The sequence below is a fragment of the Microtus pennsylvanicus genome, chromosome 1 (assembly GCF_037038515.1).
Source record: "Microtus pennsylvanicus isolate mMicPen1 chromosome 1, mMicPen1.hap1, whole genome shotgun sequence".
Lineage (NCBI taxonomy): Eukaryota > Metazoa > Chordata > Mammalia > Rodentia > Cricetidae > Microtus > Microtus pennsylvanicus.
Genome location: NC_134579.1, coordinates 86,294,060 through 86,313,859, shown reverse-complemented (window position 1 = coordinate 86,313,859; position 19,800 = coordinate 86,294,060). Strand labels below are relative to the sequence as shown.

The 19,800-nt window shown below is 43.2% G+C and overlaps 1 long non-coding RNA gene across 1 annotated transcript; it reads left to right on the top strand.

Annotated features, from left to right (window-relative positions):
* The first annotated feature begins 2,162 nt into the window (after nt 1-2,162).
* On the top strand, nt 2,163-19,595 carry LOC142840160 (uncharacterized). Its single transcript, XR_012908905.1, has 3 exons — nt 2,163-2,217; nt 2,361-2,550; nt 19,516-19,595. It is a non-coding gene; the product is annotated as an uncharacterized LOC142840160 (long non-coding RNA).
* The last annotated feature ends 205 nt before the right edge of the window (nt 19,596-19,800 follow it).

The window sequence follows — 19,800 nt, the reverse complement described above, 5'->3', positions numbered from 1 at the left end:
GGAGTGGGGCCCGGGTTGGGTGCATGGGTGGTTTGTCGTAGAACATGACCTAGAAAAAGGAGAAATACAAGATACTTTCACGTACAGCACGAGACCCATCGAATGGTCAAGGGCCTTTTGTGGGGGCTTTGCTTTTAACAAACCTAAAGCTTTCTCTCCCGCCCCGTTGCTGAAGCCATTAGGTGTCTTGTCTTCACAGAGGTGTTTTTCTTGTGCTGGGAGATGGGGGTGGAGTGGACCAAGGGCCGTGCATGTCCTAGGCAGGGCTCCTCAGCTGAGCTACACTCAGCTCAGGTCTGCGCCCGCTAACACACTTGATGAGCTACAAGTCCCTGAGCTTACACTTCACCTGGAGCCCTGGCCGCTGCCAAGGTCTAAGAAAAGCCTGGCGTGGATGGCGCCCCCTCCTTGTTGGTAGAAGCAGAGCTTGCGTCACTTAAGATCCCACAGGGAAGCACGTCTTTACACTCACAGGGCTAAATTTTTCCCAAACAGAAATTCAGAAATCACATTTTTTCCTAGCAAGCACTACTGAAAATGCGGCAAGGAAGTAGATTTAAAAAAAAAAAAAAACAACCCAAAAGGTGATACTTGAAACCTTCATTCTTCTCTGTGTGTGTATGTATATGTGTGTATGCATGTATGTATGTGTGTATGCATGCATTGTGTATGTGTGTATGTGTATATGCATGTATGTGTGTGTATGTATGCATGTGTGTATGCATGCACTGTGTATGTGTGTATGTATGTATGTGTGTATGCATGCATTGTGTATGTGTATGTGCATGTATGTGTGTGTATGTATGTGTGTATGCATGTATGTGTGTATGTATGTATGTATGTGTGTATGCATGCATTGTGTATGTGTATATGCATGTATGTATGTATGTATGCATGCATTGTGTATGTGTGTATGTGTATATGCATGTATGTGTGTGTATGTATGCATGTGTGTATGCATGCACTGTGTATGTGTGTATGTATGTATGTGTGTATGCATGCATTGTGTATGTGTATGTGCATGTATGTGTGTGTATGTATGTGTGTATGCATGTATGTGTGTATGTATGTATGTATGTGTGTATGCATGCATTGTGTATGTGTATATGCATGTATGTATGTGTGTATGTGCATAAATGTGTATGTGTGAGCAGTTTGTGTAGGGTGTTTTCTTCACTCTCCACCTCATTTCTTATTTTTGTTTATTTTGTTTTATGAGCATGAGTGTTTTGCCTGCATGCATGTACATACACCACACGCATGCAGAGCCTGTGAAGGTCAGAAGAGGTCACAGGATCCCTTGGAGTTGAAGTTACAGATGGTTGTGAGCTGCCCCATGGGTACTGGGAATCTAACCTGGGCTGTCTATAAAAGCAACAAGCGCTCTTGACGGCTGGGAGTTCTCACCAGCCCCTCCACCTCACTTTTGGAGGCAGGGTCACTCACTGAACCTGGAGCTCACTAGTTTCACTAGACTGGCTGGCCACCGACTGCAGAGGCTCTGTCGTCGCCATTGTCCCAAGCTGCAATTGCAGGTGTTTGCCATTGTGCTTGGCTTTTTACATGGGTTCTGGGGGAGTGAACTCAGCAAGCACTTTGTCTACTAAGCTATCTCCAAAGCCCCCAAATGCTCTTCCTTATTCACATATAGATACTAAGGGTTTATTTTCTGTCAGCACCTGTCATGAGTTAGACCAGCTAAAAGAGCAAAGCCAGACCAAAACAGATACAGACCGTGTTTCTCCTTTTGATTTCAGAACAAGTCTGTTTTGATGAGCCAGCAGTTTTCAGAGGTAAGGTAGGAAGTGACTTCCTGGGGTGGGGTGGCACAGGCACGGAGTTGTGGCTGCCGTGTCAGAACCAGTCACAAGAACTGTAGGTTAGTAAATGGGCTGGGGGACTGCTGGTGGAGGGCTGCTTCGACACGGCAGGTGCCAAGGCCCAGAGGTAGGAGTCACTCAATGTGCCCAAGGAGCAGAAGGGTGGCTGTGCCAGGGAAGAATGAGCTCAGAGAGGTCAACGGGGACCAAGTCAGAAGGAGGGTGCCGTGGGGAGAGGCGGGGCTCATGGGTGGTGCCTGGGGACTGAGGCAGGTTTGTAAGGAAGGAAGAGAACCGATTGACTTGTGTTTTACAGGATCCTTGACTCGATGCAAAAATAATAAATGCAGGCCAACACAGAAGACAGGAGGAGGCTAAACGGGAACAGCGGGTCTAGGTGATCTGACTGGCGGATGGGGAAAGGGGAGCTGTTAAGGAAGGGGAGGGGATAAATACCGCAGAAGGGGGTGAGCAAAATGACAGCAAAGGTGTCTGAAAAAGTCACAGTCATGGCTTCTTAATTATTTCCCTTCCAACTAGGCAGGACTGTCGTCAGATGAAGTGCCTCAGCCGCCTTGGCAACGGGAGCGAGTGAATTGACCATGCTTTTATTTTTGGATGCTTTTACATCATGGGTATCGAAGTCACAAGTGTCACATGATGGAAGGACCTTTGAGTCACCCCCTTGGTGGAGGACTGATCAATCTAGAACATTCATGCTGCCCTTTGAGTGAGTAAAAATTAAGCTTTCATTGGAGGGTTGTTTTTTTCTTTTGTCCTAGCAATTGGCCCATTCTGACAGTGACAATTGCTGTCTCCCAGCAGACGGAAGCCTTCGGGGTAACTGATGAGTCACACGGGTCCTAAATGACAGCATGTCCAGGGGTTTGAGGCCTGGCCAGATCAAGTCTGATGTGAGAACAGCGAGGGAGAAGTACAGGCAGGAGTCTGGCCATCTGGGAGGGGTTAGCATCAGGAAGAGGCGCCTGCCACCCAGGGAGGAGGAAGAGTCAAGAGCCTCAGCCTTGCGTGTGCCACCAACCCCCAAGACCAGGCTTAGCAAACCTACCGAGGGGACTCAGAAGAAAGAAACGAAACTCGGGACATGGTGGCACACACCTGTGATCCAAGCATGTGAGCCCCCAGGAAGCTGAGACAGGGGGATCAAGAGTTTGACGGGCAGTTGGGGCTACAAACTGAGACCCTGGAAAGAAGGAGGGAGGGAGGGAGAGAGGAAAAATCACATAGGATGTAGTACTTCATGGTGACCTCTGCATCATTCATTCATTCATTTGTTCATCCATTCACTGAGCTCCTGTACCGTTCCAGATGCCGGACACTGGAGCAAGCTCTGGGGACAAAGGAAACAACCAACTGAGGCACCTGAGGTCGGATCAGGGGAGGTCACTTAGCCCATTTTCTGCCACTGAGAATGCCCCAGATAAACAACTCACAAGGAGGAAATGTTTGTTTTGGTTTTGACTTCAGTTGGCTCCTGTTGCTTTGACCCGCGCAGCAGGAACACCCCACGGAGCAAACATGTTCATCTCATGGCAGCCAAGAAAGAGAGTGGTGGGGTGGGGTGGGGAGGAATGGGCTGGAGACCCAGACTCTCTTCCAAGGTCATACCTCTGCTGACCTAACTGTCCCACTAGGCCCTACTTTCTGAAGGTTCCTCAGTCTCTCAGTCATGCAGTAGGCCAGCAATCAGTCCTTTAACACGTCAGTTTGTGGGGGATGGTTAAGACTCGGGAACACACAGCAAAGGGCTATGAAGGAGCTGACGGATGTACAATCGAGGGGTTTTGCTTTGCCAGGGAGCAGGGTCCTCTCCCTGGGCTCAGGGGAAGAAGAAGGGTTACCCAGAGTGGTGGGGAGTAGAACTCAAGCTTGTGAGAGTAGAGGAAGGCGACGAAAGGAGCACTCGACCTCCTAGGCAGAGGGGACAACTCGTGCAAAGGCCCTGTGGCAGTTGGGCTGTTCGTGCAGGAGTGACTGAACCGTGTGAGAGAAGGAGGAAGCCAGAGACAACAGGGTGACAAGAGGCAGAGAGAAAGGGACAGGGGCATGAAAGTCTCAATAGGAATGTTCTGGAACAGATCTGCCTGTGGACATGTGTGTGGGGTATTGTCTTGATGACAGTAATTGATGTGGGATGCCCAGGCCACTGTGGGTGGCACCACCTGGGCAGAAGGTAGTGGAGTCTGTAAGTGCAGAACAGGCTAGGCCCTAGGAAAAGCAGGCACCAACTCCCTGTTTTTGACCGTGGGTGTAACTAGCTGCTTCAGGTCCCTAGCTCGAATTCCATCAGTGACAGACTGCAGCCTAGAGTTTTTATCAGGGTGTTTTATCATAGCAACAGGAATTAACCTAGAACCCTGCTTCCTGCTGTGTTTTAGGGGACCCACCTCCATCTTCCACACTGGGAGAGTTCTGTGGGTGGCTCTTTCTAGACTTGTCCCTGGTGGGTGGCATCTGCTTGAAGCTGATGCAGCTCAGAGAAGAGGGCTTCGCCCCTCCCACCTTCTTCTCCAACACCCCCGAGGACAGTGGACTCAGACACAGGACCAAGCTTCCTAATACTGCAGGCAGCCGGCGTGTGCAGTGTGACTGAATCTTGACTTTATTGCTAGAATTTTCTGTCCTTGGTTCCCACAGATCCAAACCAGAAGCTTGCATCCAGGAGCCTTGTCATCTTGGAATATTGGGAGTGGAGGGGAGGCAGCCCTGGTCCTGAACAGGGAGCAGGTCCCGTGGAACCTGCCTCGTGCACAGTGCCTGGTGACAGAGTGGTCTCAGTGTCCCCAGATCCTTATGTACCAGCTGCAGCAGCTGTGCCTCGTTACCCACTCCCATCAATCCTGACTTTTAGATGTCACCTAAGCACATTGCATATGGCAGACCACTGCAGCCAGGCCACACCAACCAAACTATCCAGGTTCAGGGACCACAATTCACAGGCCTTTTTTGGAAGACGTATCATCACTTCCTTCCTATCAGATCAACTTCTGAGACTGAGAACTAACAAGAGGAATCTCAGAGCTGGGTAAATGCTGAAAGCTCAGAGAAGCAGAGCAGCCACCAGCTAGAGCTCTTACTGCTACATCTCCAGACCGAAAAGAGGCTGCGCTACTGTCTCCTCCTGCCTTATATTCCTCTCTCCACCCAGTCATGTCACTTCCTGTCTGTCTGTGCAGACCTCCAGACCTCTATAGTTAACTAGTCTCTAGCTCCTTCCTCTGATCTTCAGGCAAGCTTTATTTGTTAGAATACAAACAAGGTATCATCTTATTTCCCTTTTTCTTTAGTCTAAAATAGAAAAAAGTTATAAGTAATATAAGAAAAACTACATATAATATGTACAATAACTACATACAATATATAGGCAACAAATACATCAGCAATATCTAGTCCATTAGCAATGATAAATTCAGAGAAAATACTCCACATCTATCCTATCTTGGTTAGTCCAAAAGAAATCACTTTCTATTCGAACTTGCATTGCCAAAACTGTCTTTTAATATTTCTCAACCTTATATACATTTCTTTAGTGAATTTCTTTTCTGAATTTGGTAATAAGGAGAACTAACTGTAACTATAATGTCTTCAACTCCATCAGAGACCTGAGAAGGAAAGAATATTACCTGAGGAAACAGGAAGTGTGAGCAAGTGACTTCCAAAAATTGCGAGAAATTACGGAAACATCTGGCTGCCTGAACAGTCATCCACAGCCCATCTGCAATGTTGGGGCATCTATCTTTGGCATACAGGCTTAGCTTATCTGACTAACTTTTCTGTGAGGGAGGCTATTCAGAAGGACTGACTTACCTTGTCTTGGCAAAGTTTGGCAGTCCTTTTCTTTGTTGTGTTCTGCTTATCCAATTTGCACACCATACTTTCAGCTGTCAAGGCAAGGGCACTTGCTTGCCAAGTGGCTTACTTTTGTCACAAAGAAGTAAACTCCATATGGAGTTTCTTTGGTGCCCATCATTTTCTCTGAAGTAGATTGGCACTGCCAGGAATAGACATGTCTCATTGTTATAAAAGAACCTGTGTTAGTAAAACATCTTAAATACCATATTATGTAGCTCTCTGAAATGTTCAAAAATGACCTATCTAAAATATATCTCTGACCTTGAAAACATACCTAATGTGACTACAAGTGTGATTATAATAGATACTAATTGCTAATTTGCATTTGCTTATTATCCTGAATAGTTGGTAATAATAACTTTCAAGGACTAGAAATTTGCATTACATTGTTAAATGAGCTGTATAGGTAATACCTTGAACAAGAATAGAAACGTATGTATAATAAGTTCTAACCAAAATAACTTTAAATTTGTATCAATATACCAAAATCCATATTAATGTTAAATATTTAAGACTAGTAGTTCCTTTTTGGTTTAAACATAGATTCAACAAACTACCTTTTAATCCTATTTCTATATTCCCCTTTTTCTTTTCAGAGTAAACTCAATAATATACCTTTACATCCTAGCATATCTATATCCCCTTTTTTCTTTTTAAAACAATAACTTAATCCTGAATCTATACTCCTTTGTTCAACTTTTTTTTCCTGACCATTACCAATAATGACTTGTAACTACCCCCCCAAAACAATGACAAATATACATAACCCAATGAAAGACCAAACACCACCTACCCCACCTCTTGGGAATGTGGGAATCATGCTCTAAAATTTACTTCCTGTTTTCTGAGGGTGATGACATCTTTAAGAGATCCTGAAAAGATTTGGTTTAATTGTCAAGTCCTGGGAGAGGTAGCTTTATCATTTGTTGTCCAGTCTCTGAGTAATGGGAATGTGTAGGGCTTATCTCAAATCCTGGATAGAGTCGTCTGTGAGGCTGGATCATCTCAGCTAGCCATCTCAAAATTATAGCAGTTTGTAGTCAAAAGCCAATCTGTAGGTGGTGTTTTTCAGCTTAGTGGCATTATCATAGTTCTGGTGGAATTGTCATTGTGGGGTCCTGTTTCCTTTGGGAGACTTCAGAGGTCACTGTTAGGCATGGTCTTGGTTAACTACAATAAATTTAAACATTTTAAATGTCATTTATAGCATATCTCAGAGATTAAAAGATCATACTTTGTTATGTCCATACAAAATACAAAAACTTAATTTCTAGTTACCAGATGGAGACTCAAACATGAAATCATAGGAAGATAGATGAAACCTTCTTCTAGAATTAGTACTCTATATGAATATTAATATCATGACAAAAAGTTTAAAATATATAAATTAAATTTATAAATTATGAGATAATATTTATTCCATAAGAAAAGCTGTTAAAGAGTCAAAATGAAACCAAAGGATTATGAGATTAGTGACAATACAATAGTCCCCTAATTTTTGTTTTTTCTTCCTGTCCCATATCAGGTGACTCTTCTGATATGAGACAGAGATTTTGGATTTCACTTTAATAAGCATGCTTGGGTTTAGAGGAGAGAGCCACTCTCCAATTCCAAAGCTAGATTTAATTTTTAATTGGACTGAGACTACAAAAAAGATCATTTGCATTATATGTCTGTAGAGAATAGCAGAAACAAATGTGACGGCCACCCTTGACCCGCAAGGAATGACGCGACCACCAGAGCTCTTCTCACTGAAGTTTTATTCCAGGACTTTATTCACTTTCTCTCTCTCTCCCTCTCTCTCTCTCTCTCTCTCTCTCTCTCTCTCTCTCTCTCTCTCTCTCTCTCTTTCTCTCTCTCTCTCTCCCTGGGCAAAACCCTCTCTTACCCTCCCCTCTTCTCTTCCCTCTCTCTCCGGGAAAACCTCTTCCAGCCCTTAAGTAGGCATGGGCTGCCAACCCCGAACTGCCAGGTGGGCACTGCCCATAGGTGCCCACCTGCATACACATATGCAGGCAGCTGATAATCATTGCGTGATCATAGCATAGGTCAGGCCTTAGCCATCTCAGGAGTTGATTATACATCTCCATCAGGTGTGACACCACGCAGCTCACTACAAACAAACATTTGAGAAGATTTATGAAATTTAAATCTGTTGGAGATGTGACATGCTAATAGGCCAAATGATTCTTTTTCTTGGGACTTTTTTTTCTAGATGATTTGTCCTTTTTCTTCAGATGTCTCATTTGTACAATGGTCTTTGAAATACTTAGCTGGATGCATTTACTCTCCTGAAAAGACAAAAAGAAAATCCTTCCCCAACCCTAACTTTGGGGAGGTTCCCTTTGGTCAAGTTGTATCTGATCCAATGAGAACCTTTTGTTAGTCGTATAAGCAAGTTTAGATTGAATGGTCACACTGGCTGATGAACTATTACCTCTTCTAATTAAGAGGCCTCTCTTGTTCAAATTGAACCTTTATCAATTTTGGTGATATCCATAGCTTTTCTTCTCCTGTGGAAATAAAAGCAAAACCCCTTCCCCCAACGTAACACATATCCTGGCTTCCATTCTGAAATCAACACATCTTTAAATAATATAGGCTAATTTAATTCTATAGCTTTTTCTATTATCCAATATCTCTCTGAAACTGTCATTCCTTTCTCATCAGCATTTAGAAAATTCAAAGTTAATAAAACATTATGCAATCTATTTCTGGGGATCTTTATTACCCCTTTCTGTTTATGTAGCATATCCTTTAGAGTTCAATTTGATCTTTCTATAACTGCTTGTCCTGTAGGATTGTGTGATATACCTGTAATATGCTTTATATAATAAGCAAAAAACTATTTCATTTTACTAGAGACATATGCTTGGGTGTTGTATGTCTTTATTTGTACAGGTATACCAATGATGGCCTTAACTTCTTGCAAATGTGTGATTACCAAATCAGCCTTTTCCAAACTCAAAGCAGTTGCCTATTAAAAACCCGAATAGGTATCAATGGTATTGTGTGCATACATTAGTTTTCCAAATCCTACAAAATGGAATACATCCATCTGCCAGATTTTATTCCTTTGAGCTCCTTTTAGGTTACTCCCTGCAGGTAGTGGTGTTTGGTTGTCTAACAAACAAATAGGACATTTCCTTATCATTTTCTTGGCTTGTTGCCAAGTGTTGGAAAAATATTTTTTCAAACCTTTGCTATTGACATGATTTTTAAAATGAAATTCTGAATCCTTCAGCACATTTCCTATCAATAGTTGATCAGTTTCTTTACTACCTTGTGCTAAAGGGTCTGGCAGATCTGTATGGGATCAGATGTGTGGTATATATATGGGATGATTTCTTTTCTTGAATATTTCTTGCAACTGAAGAAACAATCATCAATTCTGTATCATCTGGTATAAATTCATCAGTTTCATATGCAAAACAACTCTTTCTGCATATTGTAAATCAGTAACTATGTTAATATGGTCTGTAAAATCTATTAATTCTATGAGAATAACATATAATTCTGACTTTTGGACAGAATCATAAGGGCTTTGAGCCACTTTACTTAAATTTCTGATTTGTAACCTGCCTTTCCTGATTTATTTGCATCAGTAGAGAATATAGGTGCTTCAGTTATTGGTGTTCCTCCTACAATGTGAGGAATGATCCAATTAGTTCTCTTTATAAATTGAATTCTCTTGCTTTTGTGATATTTGTTGTTAATCTCTCCCAAAAAATTACTGCAAACTCTTTGCCAAGGTTTACTTTCTAGCAAGGGCTATTGAGTTTCAGTCTCAATGACCCCTCAGGTTTTAGAGAGAACACTATGGCAAACAGGGGACTCAGAAAAATCTGAGGGCAAATGAATTCTCCACTATGTACTTTTTGCATCAATTTCTTTATTCTTTTGCCATCCTCCATGGTTTCCAGTTTCTGTAAACATACAGACACAATCAGCAATTCTCTGGCAATAGCAAGGTTACAAGACTTGTATTTTTAGGATCATTAAAATAGATAAAGGGCTATACACAGCAGGTAACTGTCAGCTTACTTTTTGGCTCAGGGGAGGCATGACTTGTGGGATGTCCAAGCATATCTGAGAGGTCAAAAGGAGGCTCAAGAGGAGGGAACTATAATTTCTAAGAAGGGAAAAGGGGAGCTCATGTATTAAACTACATTCCTAAGTGTGGTTAGTTAAGCTAAAAGTTTGTAATCAATAAATGTAGAGAAAAGGGGAGAGAAATGCAGCAACACTGTCTTCTCTAAGCACTTTCTTTGCTCCCGTGGCATCTGGGAACAGAATCAGGGTAGCCATAGGAACTGATATAAACTGCAGAAGGAAGCCTGTGGTGTCTATTTTGCAATAGCACTTTTGCCAAATATTAGCTGGCTAAAACGGGACCTCTCCGATCTAAAAATCACATGTTACACCCTAAGAAGTTAGAACAAAGGGAAATCTATAGTTATGTAGTATAAAATCCTGGATCTGACCATTTTCAGCTTCCCTGAGCCAAGTGCCAGCCCCTGTTCCCACTGATGCTCACATGAGAAAGATTACTTTCCTCCAGAGCTGGTTAAGTAAGCAATAGCCTTTTCCTGTTATCTTTCAGGGTTAAGACACAAACAGTTAATTTCCTAGCTAAGGTCTTGTCTCAGTGAAATGGAGGTAGAAGTAAGTACAGAGTATTAATAGCTTGTTTGAGTAGAACAAGGGTCAACTGGCTGCAGGTGATTTCAGGGCACCCAGCCCTCCTTATCTGTGAAGGCAATTAATCAGCTAGCTCAGACATGCCGTACCCTCCTCTCAGTGCCTACCATTGAAGGTTCAAAATGTGATCTGTTTGCAAGACTCCTCTCCTGGCCAGATGTCCCACCATAAAAGATAGTCGTGGGGAGCTAGCTTCTATAATCAGGGAATGGAGCAGAGGTTTGACTATGTGAACAAAGTTGTTATTTTTCACTGTGTGAATACTTTCACACCAGGGCCCTACGGTGTGGGTACAGGTCACCCAATACATCAGTATGTGCAGAAGATTATGCCCAGTAATTGATTAATACACTGCTGAAGCTTTTGAGATTAATCCCACTGTAGAAGGAGAGTGCTATAGCTTCACAGGGGATTTACAGTAAGAATAGCCACTATTCAGAAGTCAGTGTCCCATCACCTTACACTTGGGCCTGTCTCCATCAGAACTCATGGCTCTGGTGGGTTGACTTTTTGATTTCTCAGCTGAAATTTCACTGCATAATCCTGTAAACCACAGCAACTTTCTGCCCATGATTTGTCAATTTCATCATTAGTAAAAGTTACTACAATTTCTGCTGGATCTATTCCTGCTAATTGACAAAAATCTCAATTTTCCTTTTAGAATTATCTGAGAGACCATTTCCACATATGCTTTTAAATTTTTACTTTGTTTATGTGGTAAAAAATCTATGCTAAGATAACATCTTCTCTCTACATCAATATTCCTGTAAGAGAATGCATAGAGGGTAAAATAATCAGAATGCAATTAAGATCTGGATCCAAATGGTCCACATGTACATCCTGTAAGTTCTTTCCCACCAACGCCAATTCTCTCTCAGCTTCAGTTGATAATTCTCTTGGACTATTTAGGTCCTTGTCACCATTCAAGATTTTAAACAAGTTACTCAATTCATCATTATTTTACCTCAATATTGGGCCAAAGATTAGAAATGTCTCCTAGCAATCTTTGAAAGTCATTAAGAGTCTGCAATTGATCTCTCCTAATTTGCACCTTTTGTGACCCAATTTTTTTTGGAGACCTATATCTTAAATAATTAATAGAATCTCCTCATTGTAGTTTTTCAGGAGTAATTTGTAATTCCCAACAAGGCAAAGTGTTTTTTTCTTCTTCAAACATTCTAAAGTATCTACATTTGAATCAGCTAGTGAGACATTGTCCATGTAATGGCAAACTATAGATTGAGGAAATTGCTTACATATTATTTCCAATAGCTAACATACAAAATAATGGTACACGGTGGGGGCTATTTAACATTCTCTGTGGGATAACCTTCCAATGATAGCTCTTAACAGGCTGAGAGTTATTATAAGTAGTTACCATGAAGGCAAATTTTTCTCTATCTTTTTCTTGTAAAGGTATATAGTGAATAAACAATCTTGTAAATAAATAACTATAAGAGGCCACTCTTAGGCAATAGGGAAGGCAAAGGAATTCCAGACTATAAAGAGCCCATTGGCTGAATCACCTTATTATTAGCTCTTATATTTGTTAATATTTTCCATTTTCTAGATTTCTTTTTAATAACAAATACAGGAGAATTTCAAGGGCTGGTTGATTCTTCAATACACTTCTGTACCAGCTGTTCTAAAGTCTGAAATTTCTCTGATATTAAAGGTCATTGCTCAATACATACAGGTTTGTCTGTCAACCATTTTAAAGGTATGGCTATTGGTGCCTTTGAACGATCAGCAGCTGTCATGCTCTCTGTTCTTGTACAACCTGAATGGTCAGTGACTGGTCTATATAATACCTTCCAATATTTTCCCCAGAGACATATGTTAATTTATGGTTTATTTCTAAGATTGGGGGAATGTTAATCTGAATATTCCATTGATGTAGCAAATCATGTCCCCATACATTCATTGCTATGCTAGCTACATATGGCTTTAATTTTCCTCTCGGTCCTTCTGACCCCATACATTAAACCTATCTTGTGCTCTATTTTACCTGAGTTAAAGTTCTAATCTCTAAAAGCTGAACATTTACCTCCTGAAGAGGCCAGTTTGGATGTCAAGGATTCTGGTGCAACTATTATTACAACCACACCTATATTTATAAGACCTTCAATGACAACATCATTTATTCATATTTTTAATTTTGGTCTTTGTTCATTTATAGACATATGCCAAAATACATGCTTTATGGTTCCTCCTGAGTTTTTCTCTCTTCTATAGTTGTTATCCAGAGCAGTATGGTTTCTTACAATAGGCATTCGACTCTTTAATTGCACTGGGAAGGAGTTTCCTCCATGATTATAGGAAATGGCTAAACGGAAAAGGCCCCTCAAGGCCTTTCTTGATGGCAAAGGGTTATCTTGACTGTCCCTTGTTAATTGACATTCATTAGTCCCATGCCTACCCTTGCCATACCTTCTGCATAATCCAGAAGGAAGGGATATTCTATTTGGATTATGCTTAGAAAAAACATTATTTCTAGGAATGCTCTATATAAAACTCCCCTCCTTTTATATTTTTGTTGTTTTGAGACAGGGTTTCTCAAGAAGAAGTTTTAGAGCTTGTCCTGGAACTTGCTCTTGTAGACCAGGCTGGCCTTGAACTCACAGAGATCCACCCACCTCTGCCTCCCAAGTGCTGGGATTAAAGGCATGCACCACCACCTCCTGGCCTTACAATTCCTTTTTAGGTGACCTTTTTTATTGCAATTGAAACACTTGACATTTCAATTTTTCTTTAAACCTCTGGAATCCAAGCATCTTTTTCCATCCAAGCATCATCATGGTCATGAGATTCAGTATTGATTGTATCTTGGATCCATTCCTTCAGGGATGCTAATTTTGCCTTTAATGGCCTAATTATCCCTTTCCATTGTACATTAGCATTTTCAAAAGTCAGAGATTCTATTATTATTTGTTTAGCTTTTGAATTTGGAATCATTCTAATTATTACAGAAGTCAATCTTTGTAAGAAATCAGTGAAAGTTTTTTTTTTTGGACCCTGTATAACTTTAGCAAATAACTCAATTTTCTTTCCTACTTCAATTCTGTCCCAAGCATTCAAAGCTGCTGTACAGCATAAAGCCAGGGCATGCTCATCATATAGAGATTGATTTTATACATTAGCATAATCTCCTTTTCCAAGAATTTGGTCCTGGGAGATTTTCATACCTCTAGCCCTACTTTATTGTTCAATAGTCTTAGCCTCATCTTTCCACCAGGCACTGTAACTGAGGACCAGGATCCAAGTCTGCTGTAATCGTGTCTTTCCAGTCTTGAGGGATAATTCTATTACAAGTTGACACTAGCATCTGCTTCACAAAAGGTGAATGCATGCCATATGAGACTATCGCTTCTTTGACTCTCCTTAAATATAACATTTCCACAGGAGCTCGTTCAGTTCTTACACAGCTTTGGGATATCTATCATTTGGCAGTTGTTGCTGTAAGGTGACTGAATAAATTAAAGTTTGTTTGTTTGAAAGGTATAAGCTGCTCCTTTCTAACCTTATAAATGCAACACTGAAATTGGTTCTCCTTTAAATTCTCTGTACCTGACTATCTCTATGATCTGTTTTAATAAGTTTTCCTAAAACTTGTATCTTAGCACACACATTAACCAACTTTTTTAGTGATAAAAATGATAAAACTGAGAGTGTTTATAATTGACATTACAGAAATTCCATCTAAATTGGTTATCCTCTCATTTAATGGTTCCATTTTCAAACTGATCAGCATATCATCATACAGAGACCTAACTACCTCCATTGTAATAATGCTTTCCATTTTAATTTAATTTTAATGTGGGGAAAAAACTCTTTTTTAACTCCCTTTAAGAATTCCCAAGCTGGGAGGTGGTGGCGCATGCCTTTAATCCCAGCATTCAGGAGGCAGAGGTAGGCGGATCTCTGTGAGTTTGAGGTCAGCCTGGTCTACAAGAGCTAGTTCCAGGACAGGCTCCAAAACTACAGAAAAACCCTGTCTTGAAGAAAAACAAAACAAAACGAATTCCCTGTTGTCTCACCAAGTCTGCCAAGGGTGATGATTCAGATGAAGGTCAAGTGTGAGGCTGATTGCTGTTGCATAGAACAGTAGAAGCTCGGATAAGTTTGGCAACAGTCCCAGGAGGGGGTCCAGGGAGATCCTGGAACCCACAGAGTGTAAAGAAGCCAAAGAGCCAGCATCTGCATGGAGGAATGTGTGAAAGCAGCTAGCTCCTGCAGCATTTGGAACCCAAACACCTGCGGAGTTTGCGGCAGAGAGACTGCAACAGAAAAAATCAAACTCGCTCAGAGGGCTTGGGGAGAAGAGGAAAGGAAAACATAGCCAGTGGGCCTGTGCTGACGGCTGTAAAGCCACACAGGCAAGCATATTTTTTGTGAATTCATGACCTAATGTTGGACGCCAGATGTAGTGCGAGTTCTAATTGGTCTTAATAATAAAAACCCAGGGTCAGATATGGGGTAAATGCTGAAAGATCAGAGGAGGAGAGCAACCAGCCATTAGAGTTCTTACCTCTATCAAATCTCCAGACTGAAAAGAGCCTGAGCTACTGTCTCCTCCCGCCTATTCCCCTCTCCCGTCCAGCCACATCACTTCCTGTCTGTCTGTACAGACCTCCGGACTTCTATGGTTAACTAATGGCTAACTCCTTCCCCTGATCTTCAGGCAAGCTTTCTTTGTTAGAGTACAAACAAGATATCAGCACACACCACAGCATGGTGAAAGGCGTTAAAGCGTCATGGTGTTGGGAAGGTTGAGAACCACCAGCCTGCGCTGTCAGTCCTTGGGTGAACCCAAGGTGCCCCGCTTCTATTTACGTGGGACGCATTCTGACTGCAAGCCTCAGGTCTAAAGCTTTCACCTTAGTCCTTCCTGTCTTGGCGGTGTGACTGCCAGGGCCCACGTGAGATGTCTGTAGCTTTAATATACAGCCGAGCTGCTTGGATATGAGCAGATAATCAAAGCGTGGCTCGAGGTAGGAATTGGATGTGAGAATCCCAGGCAGGGCTGGCAAGCCATCTGTGTGCTAATGTGGCAATTTCATCCTTGGACTTAAGGTCAAGATTGATTTAGTTAAAAATATTATTCTGCAATGTAATAGCTGCCTTCAGATTGGATTGTGGGGGATTCTGGAGGATGTGTGAGTGTAGGGTGTAGGCGACCCAGATAGCTGGAGTAAGAACTGCTTCAAGGCAGGGTGTGATGGCTCACAATATTTTCCTCTCATACATAGGAAAATACTTTTGCTGGTCGGCTGCATATATTTTGGCAATTTTGAGAAATAGCACGGTTTTTAAAAACATTTTTTTATTATAGAAAATGTCAAATATTCCCTAACTTACCCGTAGTTCAACTTCTAACTTATTATTATATTTTTGACTTTATGATGTTGTGAGAACAATCCATGCCAGCGGAAACGGTGCTTGGAAACTGAAACTCGGATCCTTTCCCTGGTCATCGCTATGCTCTCTAACCCTCGCCAGCCGCCCCTGTGGGTCCCAGTTCACCCACGGACCACAAGGGGACAAGGCTCCACAGTGCGGACCTGGGCCGTGGGGTCGGGAAGATGAACTCGGCCACTTTCAACTTGACAATATGGCCAGTTTAAAGTAGTTTTAGCAGGGCCATCCTGAGTCAAGGAGCAGTTACACTGAGTTCGGCTAAAGTTGGTCGGCTTCCTCTGTAGCCAGCCATAGCACATGCTTAGGTTTCTAAAGCCACGTGCCTCTGTCTCTGTGATTCAGCTCTGCTGTTCCAGCGTAGACGCAACGCCAGACAGGACCAACATGGACAGATCGGAGTGCATTCTTTCTTTTCCCCTTGAGACAGGTTTTTCTGTAGCTTTGGAGTCCTGGAACTACCTCTTGTAGACCAGGCTGGCCTCGAACTCATAGACATCCGCCTGCGTCTACCTCCCGAGTGCTGGGATTAAAGGTGTGTGTCACTACTGTCCAGGCAAGTTTTTTTTTCCCCTTAATCTTTGAAACATTTGTCTCTTTCACAATTTTGACCTCTTGGGGCTGGATCACTGGAAGTGCCATTGGGGTCTTAAAGGGCAGACGCATATGTGACTTTGCTTGTTGCTACTAAATCCCCCTCAATAGGTGACACATCATTGTTGTGGGTTGAATAAGAAATGTCCCTGTAGGCGGACATTTGAACACTTGGTTCTCGGTGAAAGGTGCTGTTTGGGGAGGTGGTGTGGCCTTGATAGAGAAAGTACGCTGGACTCTGAGAGTTCAGAGCCTCGCCCTATTTCTAGTTTGCTATCTGTCAGGACTGAAGATGCTGCCTGTATGCGGCCACGCCTCCCCACCACACTGGCTGTATGCGGCCACGCCTCCCCGCCTTGCTGGCTGTAAGCTGCAGCACTCCCAGCCATGCTGAGCTCTTGCCCCCAGAACTGTAAATGCAGATAAACCCTCTCCCTAAGTGACCTTAGGCCATCGTGTCTTGTCACAGCAGCAGCAAAGGAACCAACATAGCCATTTTGCACTTGACTGGAAGATGAGACTCTGAAGGCTTGATTCTTATGTTTGGTCTCATTAAGTGTTTTTCTTAAAACATATCTGGTTTGTCTTGGCAGCATAGTGCTCACTAGGGTAAGATTCCTTCCTCGTTTTCATAGGCCATGGCACACAGCTCGAATGTGATTTTTCCCCACTAAAAGGTTCATGCTGACCCTTTTCCTCGAGGCGACAGTGTTAGAGGTGATGAGGCTAAGCTCTGAAAGCGAGCTCAGCTCTCTGTCTTTCTTGCTTCCAGTGGGTGTTTGGTCTTTGCCGTGTGTCTGCTTCTGCTAGCTTGTGACACACTGCAAGGCTCTTACCACAAGCCGAGAACGCCAAGAAGATGGGGGTCTCTGCTCTTGAACTTCTCCATCTTCAAACACACCACCAAAATTAGCTATTTTTTTTTAAATTTATAAAATGTTTGACCTTACGTCTCTTGTTACAGCAAGAGCAAACCGGCTAAGGCAGACAGGGAGATCGAGGCCCCCAAGACCTCAAATGCCCTGCTTCATGGTGGTATGCTGGTGGCACGCTCAGCCCAGTAGGACCCTTGAGCCAGTTCCAGTGTCCTGCCTTGGGTATTTCCAGTGTGCCTCTCCACCTTCTGGTCTTGATTTTGTTTTTCGGATGCATTTGCTTTTCTCGCAGCCTGAGGGTGAGAGCTGGTTCTGGCAGAGTCCCCTGACCGTTTGTGGTCACTGTTTTAATGCATGGCACTGGGCCAGAGGCAGGCGTGTGACAGTGAGGATGTCGTGTGGTCCCGTGTGAACCACAGCAGAGCTTCAGTCCCCAGGGAGGCTCTTCAATGAGTGGGCATTGACTGTGATGGGTGGGTAGTAGTGTGGCCCAGGGGTGCTGGGTCCATACAGAGGGGAGGCTTAAAGAGGAAGAGAAGTCAAAGGGGTTTCCCGGAAGATGTCATCACTAAACTGAGCCCTGAGAGTAAAATCTGGACCCGTGTAGAAGGCCATTGAAAAAGAGGCTCTAGAGAAAAACTGGTCCAAGAATCTAGAGGCAAAATAGTTCACATAGAACATGAAGAAATAGAGTTTCTGGGGGCCTTAGGCTCCACTGGTTAAGATCAAAACTGTAGAAAAACGTACTTCTAAAGTGTTGTCTGTGGGATGGATCCGTTTAGAACTATAAATCCCCACACGCTGGGCTCCTTCCACCAGCACACTCCGGACACTAGGGAAGGCATGTCCACCTCTAAATTTCCTTCTTCTCCCAGGGGTTGCCAGTCCCTGCAGGCCAGCATTGGGAATGTCACCTTGCCAGTTAAGGGCAGCCTAGAAATACGCACAGTACGAAAATATCAAAAGATGATACGATTATAAAAACATTCAACTGGGGGCCTGCCTCCTGGAAGACAGGAAGGAAGACAGAGCTCCTAAGTGTGCTGGAGAACCTGAATTTGCAGTTGTTGGCTATGCCAGAAAGTCAGCTGGCAAGTTAATGGGCTGATAATCACTGTTCTCCTCTGTCAACAGGTTCTCGGGGTGCAGGCAAACGGAAATCCAGATCTCTGCTCGGAGATCAAACATATCCTGGACATGCCTGAAAGGGGTCAGAAAAATTAAATGAGATAAATGAGCAGAGAGGATTGAGTGAATGTCTTTGATTTGTGCAAGAGAGCCATAAAAATAAAATCTCTGGGGCCATTTCATCTTACATCAGAAACCATGCTTGCCTCCCACTACACAGGGTCAGCATGGTGTCTCTCTCAAATGTTCAAGAAAGGGGGCTGAAGGCCCGGACACATGAAAGCAGATTTGACTGAACCTGTGATAAATGGCTTTCAGAACATTGGAACCTGGTGTTATGAGCGTGCCTAACAAAGCCTTTTCCCTCACGTGTCCCATCTGTAGGACAATAGCCCCAACTGGAGCTGTTACAGTGGGGGTGCCTTGCACGGAACAACAAATGAGTTTGGACAGAACACCGTGAGATGGACTGACTTCTGTCGGCCCCACATTCCAGAAGCCCAAGGCTTTTTATTCCCCCTCCTTTTCTCCTTGGGTGACACCGATGACAATGACGAACTCCACATTTGTATCCATAGCCCATGCTCTCCTCTGCATGTCCCCAAAGGTCTGCTCCACATCACCACTTGAATATCTCACTGACCTCCCGTTTGTCCTCTGATTTGCTTCTGGTGAAAGGCCCTACCTTCAACAACTTAAGTCAAAAATGTAACAGTTCCAATGCCACCCCTCTTTGCCATAAACTTTCTCACTCCCAGAGCTTGGATTTGTTGTTGTTGTTTTGTTTTTTTGTTTTGTCTCTGATGATGCCGTTTTCACATCCACCCTCTTATTCCCACCAGCTCCCGCATCCCAGGCTCACACCCGTCCTGTCAGGCTAAGTTAGCTTCTTCATTGTTCTCCCTGCCTTCCTCAGCATTTCAGCTCTGAGCTCAGCCTGGCTCGTGTGTGCATTCCCTGTTGGCTCTCACAAACTAGCCTGGACCTGTCATGTGACCAGTCGTGTGACCAGAGACTGTTACATGGAATGCGGGGCGCACTGCATCCTGGTGGGTGAATGAATCAATCGCTCAGCTCACCTATGGAAAGAATCTTTGATGTCTCCACAGGTTCACCCCAATGGTTTAAAACAGGAAGCTCCGGGGACCGAAAAGAGAGTGTTTGACACCATGAGGCATTCTGAGAACATCTCAGATGTTCCAAGGCACACAGCGTAGGAAGACATGTGGGCATGAATGTCGTCAGTTTGGTGGTCAGCTCTCTGTGTCTTTTCCTGCGGGATCGTCACTGATGTCACAGGACCATGAGTATACTCAGCCATGGTGCTCCTGACTCACCTCGAACACCTGCCAGTTTTCACTGAAGCAAATCTTGTCTCCGACAGCTGTCATCAA